The sequence below is a fragment of the Copadichromis virginalis genome, linkage group LG16 (genome assembly GCF_057382275.1).
Source record: "Copadichromis virginalis isolate Kocher_CV1m ecotype Utaka linkage group LG16, C_Virginalis_male_GT1.1, whole genome shotgun sequence".
In the NCBI taxonomy this organism is placed as follows: Eukaryota; Metazoa; Chordata; class Actinopteri; order Cichliformes; family Cichlidae; genus Copadichromis; species Copadichromis virginalis.
Genome location: NC_140633.1, coordinates 38,276,820 through 38,288,999, shown reverse-complemented (window position 1 = coordinate 38,288,999; position 12,180 = coordinate 38,276,820). Strand labels below are relative to the sequence as shown.

At 43.5% G+C, this 12,180-nt stretch overlaps 1 protein-coding gene across 2 annotated transcripts in view; it reads left to right on the top strand.

The window, feature by feature from the left end:
- ramp1 (receptor activity modifying protein 1) overlaps positions 1-12,180 on the top strand; it is a 79,334-nt gene that overhangs the window by 46,311 nt on the left and 20,843 nt on the right. The gene's annotated exons all lie outside the window — the stretch shown is intronic.

The window sequence follows — 12,180 nt, the reverse complement described above, 5'->3', positions numbered from 1 at the left end:
GTTTTATGCACTTAGAGCAATAAAAATGCTTAAATTGTCACTGTGATGTCTTCCAAAAAGCCTTGGTTTCATTCTGTTATCACCACACAAAACACATGATTTTTTTAAATTAATAATCCTCCTGTGTTGTTTTTTTTAAATCGAAACAATAAGGCAGCGATACATCGTTACATAAAAAAATCTGTATATTTGTTCATCCCTCACTTGAGCTGTTGCATTTTTTTCAGCTTTGGTTAGAGTCCAAAGGCTGATTATGTACTGAGTGAGAGACTACAGAGAAAGACAGTGAGTTGGAAAAAGGGGGGTAGAAGGGATTCAGAGAAACAGTCTGAACAAAAGCAGCACGCCTCTGGCATAAACACAGATCTTTTTGTGCGTGAGCAAATATTATCTTTGTGCTCGCTGCAAAAAACGGCAGCATCGTCACAGCTTTTCAGATTTGCTTTTACAATTTGAGAACATAAATTACAATTAAGTAATCACATAAATACCCCCCCCCCCCCCCCACACACACACACACACACACACACACACACACACACACACCTCCCACCTGACTGTGTTTTAAGAACATGTTTGTATTTAAAACGGTCAGCTGTCTCCATCAGGTCTGACCTTACTTTGCACAAATAAACTCTATTTTCATACCTTCATCCGTCTGTCCTGCGATAACACTGAGTAATTGCTGAGATCTGGCATCTTAGAAATAGAATTTAGTTTAACAACGGAAAAACTTTTCAAACAATTAGATCTCGAATAACATTTGAGTACGTGTCTGATGCTGCATTTTTTTTTTTTTTTTTCTTTTTTTTTTTTTTTGGAAGTGACATCAGAAACAGCAGCATGTGACATCACGTGATGGCGGAGCTTCAGTTCATCCTTTGTCATCCTTTTTTTTTTTTTTTTTTTTTTTTTTTTAATAGGACAGGGGGAAAGAATGAAAGAAAGAGGGGGAGAGGAAGAAAGAAAACCAAAGGGGAGAAGAGACGGTGAGAAGGGGGGGAAGAGAGAAAAAAAAAAAAAAACACTCCTGGGTCACCTGTATGGAGAGAAAGAAAAACAAAAAAAACAGGGGAGACAGCAAACAACAAAGAGAAACATAATAATAAAAAAAAAAAAAGCACCATCACAATAAACTAGCTAGTCATAGATATCAATAGTTACTAAATAATAAACGATATTGTGCAGCACGCAAGATAGACAGCGCACAGTGTGCTTTGAGGCAGCAGCCAAGAAAGCTGTAGTCCGCATCTGTGAATACCCATGTGTGCATACCTGTGTGCATACCTGTGTGGATCAGCATGCTTGCATTCCAAAGGTTTCTCCATGTAATGATCTGCTAGAGAGTGTGGGGAGCCACAGCCCTGTCCTCTATGGTATCAAGCAGGTATGGAGGAGATCAAAACTCCAGACATCCAGAGGCACCCAGAACACAAGAGACCAAGGAAGACCCACAGAGGGGCAGCCGCGCCACTGTCCCAGTAAGAGCTAAGGAGAGTCCCAGATGAGAGCTCATTCAGCAGCCGCGGAGCAGAAGCCAGGGGGAGTTGCAGTGACGCGCCCGTGAGCTCCGCCGGCAGCCAGCTGTGCCTGAGTGACCGAGCCCCAGGCCGAGAGGCCGGGGGCACCCCACCTCCAAAGTGGCCCCAATAAGCGGCCGCCAAGGAGTGAGCCGGTGTGTACCCGGACACCCACCCCCAGATACAAAGAACCACCAACGCACCGATACCTGAGGGAGTCCGCCACCGGCAGGGGAAGTGGTGGTGGGTGGAGATAGGCCTCCAAACCTTGGAGGGCCCGAGATGTCCCCAGAGAGGTGGCGTCTGATACCCAACCTGACATATAGACACAGACATACAGGCACACACAGACACAAACATCCATTCCCACCCTCATGCTCTCATATGTACTTCACACTCAACCGACGTGGAGACAGACATAAAGGGACGCTGTATACACGATCACACTCCCCAAGCGTACTCTACTAACCGGGTCTAGGTACCCTTGCCCCTGGAGGGGGGAACTGCACCCAGACCCAGGTGGTGTTACCCTTTTCCCTGCGGTGGGGAGAGGCAGACCGCCCCGACTCCGCAGCAGCAGGGAGGCCCCAGACCGCAGTCGGATGGCCCACTCCTCCTAGCCCCCCCGCTCCAGTAGGCCGCAGAGAATGGGGGTGAGAGAAGACTCCAAACCTCCCTCCACCCGCTCATTGTAGTGTTGATGCATGTGTGTTCTAAGGTGCAATTAAAACCCAGGAGGGCATAGAGCTACCTGCCAGAGAGCAGCAGGTAAGCGCATAGTCCCTCCTGCTAGCCCTCAATGTCTACATGTATTTAAAATTGAGAGGTGGGCAACGACGCCAGGGGTGAGGCGTACACCCTGATGGTAACTTGGACTCCGTGTATCGTGCCCACCCCCAAGATCCTATATGTATGTGTAATGAGGGTGTGAGTAATGTGAATGTCTAAGTTGTGGGATAAAATTGAGGCAGAGGCAGCCAGAAGGGGACAGAGGGGGGGGTAGCCTCCTCTGCATCCTGGTGACATACCCCTACTCCAAGGCCCTGCATGTGTGGGTGGTTGTGGTGGAGCAGGAGGAGGGAGGCAGCTGGAGATGGGGAGGGAAGGAAGGGAGGGGCAGGTGACCCCTCGCTGGGGCCAGCTCCCCCGCTGACCCCAGTAGGCACTCCCACACTCCGCGACCCGCCAGGGAAAGGGGGGCCCAGGCCCATCCAGACCGGGGCCCAGCGCAGCAGCGCCCCCCGGCCCCACAGAGCCCGGGACAGTCCACCCAACCCCACCACAGAGAAAACTGCACCCACCCCACCATCCACTCGTCTTCCAGACTACATGAGACAATAGACGCCCAGGCTGAGATCTTCCTCCACCTCTCCTGTATCTCCCCCTCCTGCAGAGAGTTCCTGAGGGGAAGAAAGCTCCTGCAAGGTGTAACAATCTCCCCCACCGGTTGAAGAGCCCCACAGGCGACTCGACACGCCGGCGGCACCCTGCGCCAGGGATGGGCTCCCATGCACCCACCCGCCCACAACCCCGGCAACACACAAACCAGGACCCAAGGCCCCGAGGCCCAGCCAGGGCCCCGGCCCAGAGATGGAGCGCCCCCAGACCCTCACGCCCATCCCGGACCCACCCAGGGGCAGACAGGCTACCAGGTCAGTAACCCACGTCCGTCACCACAGACCCTCCCCTAGCCCCGCTGCACGCAGCCACGAGGAAATGGTCAGAAAAAGGCCCCCAACCGGACATGACCGCTACCCCGGGTTGAGCCCCCCAAGGAAGATGCCTCCGGGGAACCCCCCGACGCCCTAAGCCTGTCCCTGCCCCCACACCAATCACAACATTGAAGGCGGGACCAAACTATGACCCCCCACCCCCACTAGGTGATGGAGCCGATCAAAGGAGCCCAGAGCAATTGATCTGATGTGGTGGCCGAGGCTGTATCAAAACTAATGTAATCTAATAGATAATTTCTATATTGGTTAGAATTAAGATTGTTTTTATTTTTCCAGTTCATGAGGACAGTTTTCTTGGCTATGCATAGGGCAGTGAAAACCATATGGGCTAAATTGTTTTCTGAGGTGACATTATCTAAGCTGCCCAACAAACACACTAAGGGGGAAGTTGGAATGTTACATTTCAGACACTTTGATAAGTCTTCACATATCTCGTGCCAAAACTTCTGAACTGGTGGACAGAACCAAAGAGCGTGAATGTAATTGTCTGGTGTATTGTTTTGACAGTGTGAGCAGTTGTTGGAAGATGTAAAGCCCATCTTGAACATCCGATGACCTGTATAGTGCACTCTATGTAGTATTTTGTATTGTATTAATTGCAGACTGGGATTTTTAATCAATTTAAAAGTTTTTAAGCATACCTGAGACCAGAAGTTTTGGTCTAAACTGACTGATAAATCTGCTTCCCACTTTGCAATAGGAAGGGATATTGATTCATCTAATTTAGAGAATGTTCTATATATTTTAGATAATAATTTGGGGGATTTAAGAGTAAGGAAATGTGCCGCACTTGGTGGTATTTGTAATTCAACTTGACTGAGGTTAAATTTCTTTTTTATTATGGATTTAATTTGTTGATATTCTAAAAAATTTTTCTTGTTGATCCCATATTGTGCAACTAGTCTGTCGAATGGGATCAATTCTGTTCCCTCCAATATATGTTCTAAGTATTTAATTCCTTTACAACTCCATTCTGGGAAGTTAATCATATTATTGTTTTGTAATATGTCAGGGTTATTCCAGATAGGAGTACGTTTGCATGGGATTAGTGAAGACTCCGTTATTTTTAGATACTCCCACCATGCTGTCAGAGAGAAGCTGATGTTGATACTTTTAAAGCATTCATGTTTTTTGATGTTTGAGCTAATAAATGGTAGGTCTGAAATCTCTAGATCCTTGCATAGTGCCTGTTCAACATCTAGCCAGGGCTCAACTAAGAAGGTATGTTTTAACCATTCTGAGATGAACTGAAGCCTGTTGGCTAAGAAGTATTGGTGAAAATTAGGCAGATCTAATCCTCCTCTATCCTTGGTTCTTTGTAGCGTTTTTAAGCTGATGCGCGGGGGTTTATCTTTCCAAAGGAATTTGGAAATATATGAATCCAGAGATCTGAACCAATCTTGTGATGGTTTGTTAGGGATCATCAAAAATAAGTAATTTATTTTTGGCAAGATCATCATTTTTATAGTGGCGACCCTTCCCATGAGTGATATGGGTAAAGATTTCCATCTAGTCAGATCGCCTTCTACTTTCTTTAGAAGTGGGATGTGATTTAATTTAGTTAAGTCTGAAAGCTTAGGAGAAACATTAATACCTAAATATTTAATATTTCCGGATTGCAGTGGGGCAGAGGAAGAATTATGGAAGGAGCAGTTAATGGGGAGAACTGTAGATTTTGGCCAGTTAATTGAATAATCTGAAACTCTTGAAAACCAGTTTATTAGAGTAATTACCTCAGAGAGGTTGGTTTGTGTGTTTTGCAGAAAAAGCAACACATCATCCGCATAGAGACTGATTTTATGTTCTATGTTCTTACATTTTATGCCCTTAATTGTTGTAGCCTGTCTAAATGCTGCTGCTAGAGGTTCGATAAAAATTGCAAAAAGTGAAGGGGAGAGTGGGCATCCCTGTCTGGTGCCCCTCAGGAGACAGAAGCTGGGGGATGTCTGGTCATTTGTTCTGATACGAGCTGTTGGGGAATTGTATAATATTCTTATCCAGTTTATAAAAGAGTTTCCGAAACCAAATTTGTGTAAAGTTGCGAATAAAAATTTCCAGTTAACTCTGTCAAATGCTTTTTCTGCATCTAGGGATAATATTATGGTTTCAATGTTTTTATTGTATGAGTAGTCTATTAAATTAAGTAATCTACGAGTGTTTGTTGAGGAGTGCCGACCTTTTATGAAACCAGTTTGGTCAGGGTGAATTAAGAGGGGGGTTATTTTCTCTAATCTCTTTGAGAGAGCTTTGCAGATTATTTTAAGGTCTACATTTAAAAGAGAAATTGGACGATAGCTTGAGGGAAATAAAGGGTCTTTGCCTGGTTTTAGCAGGAGACTAATGTTGGCAGAGTTCATATTTGGTGGTAATCTGCCATTTTCCTCGATTTCCTGCAACATGCTGTGGAATACTGGTGCCAGAATTGTCCAGAATTCTTTGTAGAATTCTGCAGGGAAGCCGTCTGGACCTGGAGCCTTATTATTGGGCATACTTATCAGGGCTTCCTGGAACTCACTTGGTGTCAGTGGCGAATCCGGTTCCATTGCTTGACTGTCTAGTAATTTTGGGAGATTTACGTTGTCAAGAAACCGATCCATTTCATTTTTAGATGGGTTTATTTGTGGTGAGTATAAAGTTTCATAGAAATCCCTAAAAATGTTGTTTATTCTTCCAGGGTCATATATTGTGTTCCCTGATAAATCTTTAGCAGCACATATAGTTGTTTTTTCTTTATTTATTTTTAGCTGGTTAGCTAGAAATCGACCTGATTTGTTACTGTGTTCAAAATTCTGCAAGCGAAGTCTTTGTATAAGGAATTGTGTTTTTTTATTAATAGTTTCATTTAATTCTAGTTTTGTTTTGCATATTTTGTTCAATGTTTCCTGATCTTGGTCGCACGCGTAGGCTTCTTCTAGTGATTTGATGGTTTTTTCTAATTCCTGAATGTTTTTGTTTTCTTCTTTCTTTTTGTGTGATGAGAAAGAAATTATTTTACCTCTCATCACAGCTTTTCCTGCTTCCCATAGAACAGACGCAGATATTCCGGGAGTGTCATTAAAGTCTAAGTATGAAGTCCATTCCTTTTTAAAATATTTAATAAAGTCTTCATCTTTAAGCAGTGATGTATTAAATCTCCAGTTTTTACTTGGCGTAGTATTATTCTTGTGTATTAGTTTTAAAGATACAGGAGCATGATCACTGACAGCTATAGGATGAATCTCAGTGTCTGAAATGTCACTCAGCAGTGAGCTGCTGACTAAAAAATAATCCAGACGAGAATAGGAGTGATGAACATGCGAGAAAAAAGTATATTCCTTACTGTTGGGGTGAAGGGAGCGCCATGCATCGCGAAGGCCAAAGTCGCTCATATACTGTTTGATTATATTTGTGGATTGCCAATTACGCTGAGTTCCTGTTGTGTTGAGCCTATCCATTTCTTCATTTAGTCCAAGGTTGAGGTCACCGCCAAGAATGAGTGCGCAATCGAGGTGTTCAGAGAGTGCACTAAAAAATCCGTGGAAGAATGAGGGTTCATCAACATTTGGACCATATATACTTACAATACATAGTTTTTTGTTCAATATTGATAGTTTAATAATTAGAAATCTACCCTCTGGATCTATAACTGTATCGAGTACTGTAAAATTAACATTTTTATGTATTAAAATTGCTACTCCCCGTTGTCTAGAATTATAACAGGCTGCAAACACGTTAGGAAACTCAGGTGTTTTAAGTTCATTTAAACCTGTGACAGGTCTGTGAGTTTCTTGTAATAAAACAACATCTGCCTGTAGTTTTTTAAGCTGGTTAAATATCTTTAACCTCTTTCCTCTGGTGCCAGCTCCATTTATATTCCATGTGACAAGCCTCAGAATGCCCATAATTGTGTGTGTATGTCTAATGATGTACGCTGGGTGTTTCGTTTAGACAGGTGGAGAGAGTGTGGAAACATCCCTTGTTTGTAAATAGAAAGAGAGAGAGAGGAAAAAAAAGTGTGGTGAGAGACTCCATAAGTCTGACTATGTGTGAATATTCACTAATATGAACAAGCGTGGCTGGTTTATGTGTCCTGCAAGTCTGTGCGTGCTGTGAGGCTGTTGTGAATGTGCTGCCGTTGAGCGGATGTGTTTGCGTGATCGTGTTGTGAAAATATGGAGAAATAGAGGGTGTTGTTTGTAGGTGAGTGGGGAAGTGGGCGATCACAGCAGTGAAAGACAAGAGAAAGAAAGAAACCACATGAACTGTGAGCGACAACAAAAAAAAGGAAACGAAACGGAAACATTCCAATTAAAGCAATGACGGAGGGTGACGGTGTTATATCTGCTATGACATCATATTGATATTACTAGGTTAAACTCATGTTAAAGGAGAGAGTGTGAATGAATAAGAAAAGAGTGTAGCGGGTTCTTATCTGGAGTGCAGTCAGTATAACCACGGTGTGGTGCCGGGGTCGCGGTACAGCTGTCCGTCCACGTAGAGCCGGTCCACAGCGATGACAGCACGGGAGCCTTTCTGGATGAAGCTACGTCGAACTGGGAACAGGACCTTGCGTCGTTCCAGGATCTCTTTGGGGAACTGGTCGTTCACGCTGAAGTCCGTTCCTTTCAGCTCTCTGCCGCGACTCTTCACCTGTTCCTTTTGTTTGAATTGGCTGAATTTGGCCACGATAGGCCGTGGTCTCCCAGTCCGCGACCGAACGCCCCCCAAGCGATGTACTCTATCGAAGTCGATGTTCTTTACGGTGTCCTCCGGCAGCTTCAGGTGGATTTTGATGAAGCTTTTCACCGTTGCCTCCGCATCCTCTCCGGTAGATTCTGGAATACCAGAGAACACAAGATTATCTCTCATGCTACGGGCTTGTAGATCGATAACGGACTCTTTTATTTTTTTTATTTTCAATGTTTAGCTGGGTCACGTTATCGGTGAGAGATTTGACCGACTCCCGTAGCGTGGTATTTTCAGCGGCAAGCGTTTCCACCTGCTGCTGGCTGAATTCCAGGGATTCTCTCAGAGATTTAAATTCCCGGTGTAAAATCTCCACCAGGGCCAGCCTCGCATCGAAACTGGACAATCGCTTGTCGATTGACTCCAGGATGTCTGCGATGTCTTTGCCGGCAGGCGATGTTGTACCGGGGGATTCTGCCGGGCGAGATCTCTTCGATGACGGCGTCTCAATTTTGGTCGGGGAGGATGTACTCTGGGCCTTCTTCATGACTAAATCTTGAAAACAGCGGTCGATGTAATCTTGGAGAGCGTCTAAACTCTCCCCGTTGTCCTCCAGGGTGTTAGAGATGATAGAACAGATGTTGTTAGTTATATGACAATCGATTAGTATATTTGGTAATATTGAAGCTTGAAAAACCTTTGTTAAACTCTAAGCTACCATTTGCTTTTTTTTTTCCCGCCAATTCTCCGGCGTCTGACGTCACCTACAACATGGGTCGCTTACCTTACTCGTCACTTCCGTCACTTACCGATGCTGCATTTTCATTTGCACTTGCACGACATGTAGTGAGAAGACTGTGCCAGGACGCTGTAAGTAGTTTTTTATTAAAATAATAAACTAAACACATCCAGGAACATGTTCAGTACTGTGCAAACGTCTTGAAAAATCCCTCATTTCATTAGATTTTGCTTCCAAGGAGCCAGACTTTCTTCTGATGGTCTTGAGTAATAGTTCTCCAGGATTTGTGAAGGAGTTTTGGACATATAAAAAGTATAAAAGTGGTCACAGCAAATATTTACTGACCTTATATTCCATGTGTTTGCAAATGTTTCAATAAATCGCTGCACCTATTGGCCACTTTTCTAGCAAAGTTTAGAGAAATGCGTGGTGACTTTTATGCAGTGCTGTATGTTTATATATTCAGATAAATGTTAGTTTAACCCTTCTGCAGGGTCTTTTTAGTGATATCACTGCTTTCCAAGGTCCTAGCAATAAATTTGGTCAAATTTATCTGGATGTAGAAGTCATTAAACCGTAGGGTTTAAGTGCGTGCATTATCAAAGATCTCAGGGAGACTTAAAAACCAGATAAAAAGCATGTAATTATCAAACTTTTCTTCTGTTTTTCAAAAGGTTTGCTCTGTCGTGATTAAATGTGCATAACTTTTCCTTCAAGGGTAAACGCAGGGTTTATTTGCCAGTAATGATTTATGTGTTATATCATGTCAGCATTTAATTTAAGTTAAAAAATAACCTTATTTCTTTAATCTGTAGACCTTGTTCCACATATTCGAGAACCATGATGTGTTTAGTAGACTATCTGAGCTCATTTAAACATCCTCATCTTGCTGCTCTACAAGAAATACACTTCAAAGGTTACTTCCACACGTGCAGTTTATCAGTTCATCGACGCTTGTGTACAAATACTGGACAACTTTGTAAATCCCAAATAAAAAAAGGTTTTATCAAATGTATGTAGTATTTAATTTCTCCATAATTTATATATATTTTTTGGTCTGAAACAAAACAGGAAGCGGGAAAAGAAAAAAAGGAAAAAGAAAAAAAAGGGAATGACGGACCGAAATGTCAAAAACGGTCCAGCTGAGTAAGAAAGGTCAAATATCAGGACAGTCGCTCCCCTTCGAGGAAGTGCTGCGTTCGGGCAAAGATTCCTCTGGAGAGTTCTAATTCAGTTCCAATGACATTTTGTCTGTGTGTGTGTGTGTGTGTGTGTGTGTGTGTGTGTGTGTGTGTGTGTGTGTGTAGGGGCAGTTGCATGGGGCTCCTTCCTACCACTCAGTGTGCCTCAGCTGTTAAAAGTAGTAACGTTCCTCAGCTATCTTGTCTCACTTCTGTCCTCTGCTGTCACAACTATCACATCAGCCGGGGTTTATACGCGGCTCCCACCGCATCGAATACTTAACACTGTCCTTATGTTCACTGCAGCATACATTATTAAATGCCTCTGCGTATTTTCCTCACAATACTTCTATTAGATGTCTGAAGCTTTCGCACAGGAAAAAAAAGGCTCAAAGGCCGCCTAACTGACTTTGCATGCCCATCTATTTCTGCATTACGGCATAAATTTAATTAAATACAGTATTTCATCTTTATTTTATCTTTACAGCTATCTCCTCTTTCATCTGCTGGAAAGGGGAACAGCTTTTTTTTATCCCTCATAACTACAGTCAAATGTTTTTCTATTTCCTTCATTCCCCTGCTTCTTCCACAATCCCTTCTGCTCCATATTTTAATGTGTTTTCCGTTGCTCCCTATCATCCCTTTTCCCCTCTGCTGTATTATTTCCCTCTGCAAAGTTGCTAATGCTATATTGCACGTCCTCTTTTGGTTAAGTAACATCTCAAATACATTTGGTATCCCCGAGTCCCTCGTGCAGCTATTTTTGTGTCACAGCACTATTTGTTCCCCTGTCGAGAGAGTGTGCTGTAACGTCCCCCATCTCGTCCAGAGTGACGCCCTGCGCAGATACCGCATCATTGCTCAATAACACACCATAAATTAGAGACATTTTGAGGCTGGTGGAGGAAACAGGTGCATTGCACGATCCATTGCACCGATATGAGTTTGACTCGCAGGTGACGGCACTAATCACCGAGCTGCTGTAAAGCTCATCAGCAGAAAATCCAGTCACATCTTTGCATTCCTGATCGGTCTGCAGTGTGTGAGATGCAGCCGTCACAGTGTGATCATTTTAAATAAGATGACCTCCTGACACAAGACTTTTTAGGGAGGTGTGCTTAAATAAGCGTATTTTCCACAGGAGCCAGTTTGATTCTGTGAGAGTGACGATAACAACACTGCCACAGAGCCAATCAGCAAGAAAATGCTTTTGCAGCCTTTGCAAGAAAGAACGAGATAATTGAAATATCTGAGGCGCTCGCATGATGTGACCTTTACTTTTTTTCCCCTCCAGCATCGTAGCGTTCAGATAAACCTTCTGCATGCATTTCAAGAGATTTTCCCGTGTACTAGAGATAAAACTACAAGTTTTATCTACATGCTGGCAAATCGTAAATATTTTACAGTTTTTGAATTAATGCTGTTAATGTTTAGCATCATTAATATTCTTTTTCTTCCTACCATCCATCTGCTGTGTTTCTTGGGTTAGTCAGCTAATCGTGACACGTTGATGCATTGCTGTGCTCAGTGTAGCTTAGCATAGCCCCCAGCGTGCACACACTCTCTTTCTTTCACTGTGCAGACATTTGTTCTGCAACACTCTGATAATTGATTTATTTTGCTAGAGTTGTCTAATCTCTCACAGCGTACGTCAGGGCCTGTGCTAATTTTTGACTATGCTGCATTCATGTGCAGCAGTTTAAATGTTGCCTCATAATTTGGATCTGCTCACCGTGTTTAATCGAATCTATAGCTCAAGTTTCACGAGTGAAATTCACGAGGTCAAATGTGAGCGTCGAGCCTGTGCACGGTAATGACGTTTAAATGTTAAGTGCAGGACGTGTGGCTCAGTGAGTCCATTTAACATCCGCTGTCGAGCTTGTTTAGACACTTTCAGCATCGCTGCGCGAGGACAGGAAAAAGAACACAATAATCTCATCACTGCTGAAAGTTAAAAACACAAACAAAAAAACTGTAACGCCTCTTTGCCCCCAAAGAATTACAGCTTGCATAAAACAGAGCAAAGAATTGGAAAAGGAAAGTAGGCAACCTGGTTCCTCAGAGGCAGAGGAAAAGACGCCGATGCTTATTTGTACATCCAGAACGACAACAGGAAGATGCAAAAACAACAATGCGTTTTTAATGTCCCCACAACTAGAGGAAGTGTCAGCGGCACCGCTAGTTTATCAGCAGTGGGATCTTTAATTGAAACTAATCAACTTATTGTGCTACGTGATGCCCTGCTGTGGTTTTGTGCATGTCGCTGTCATGGTGGTTTTGTGGCAAACTGAAAAGCAGAATGCTGATGAAATGAATCATTTGGCCTGCCAGCACTCAGGTAT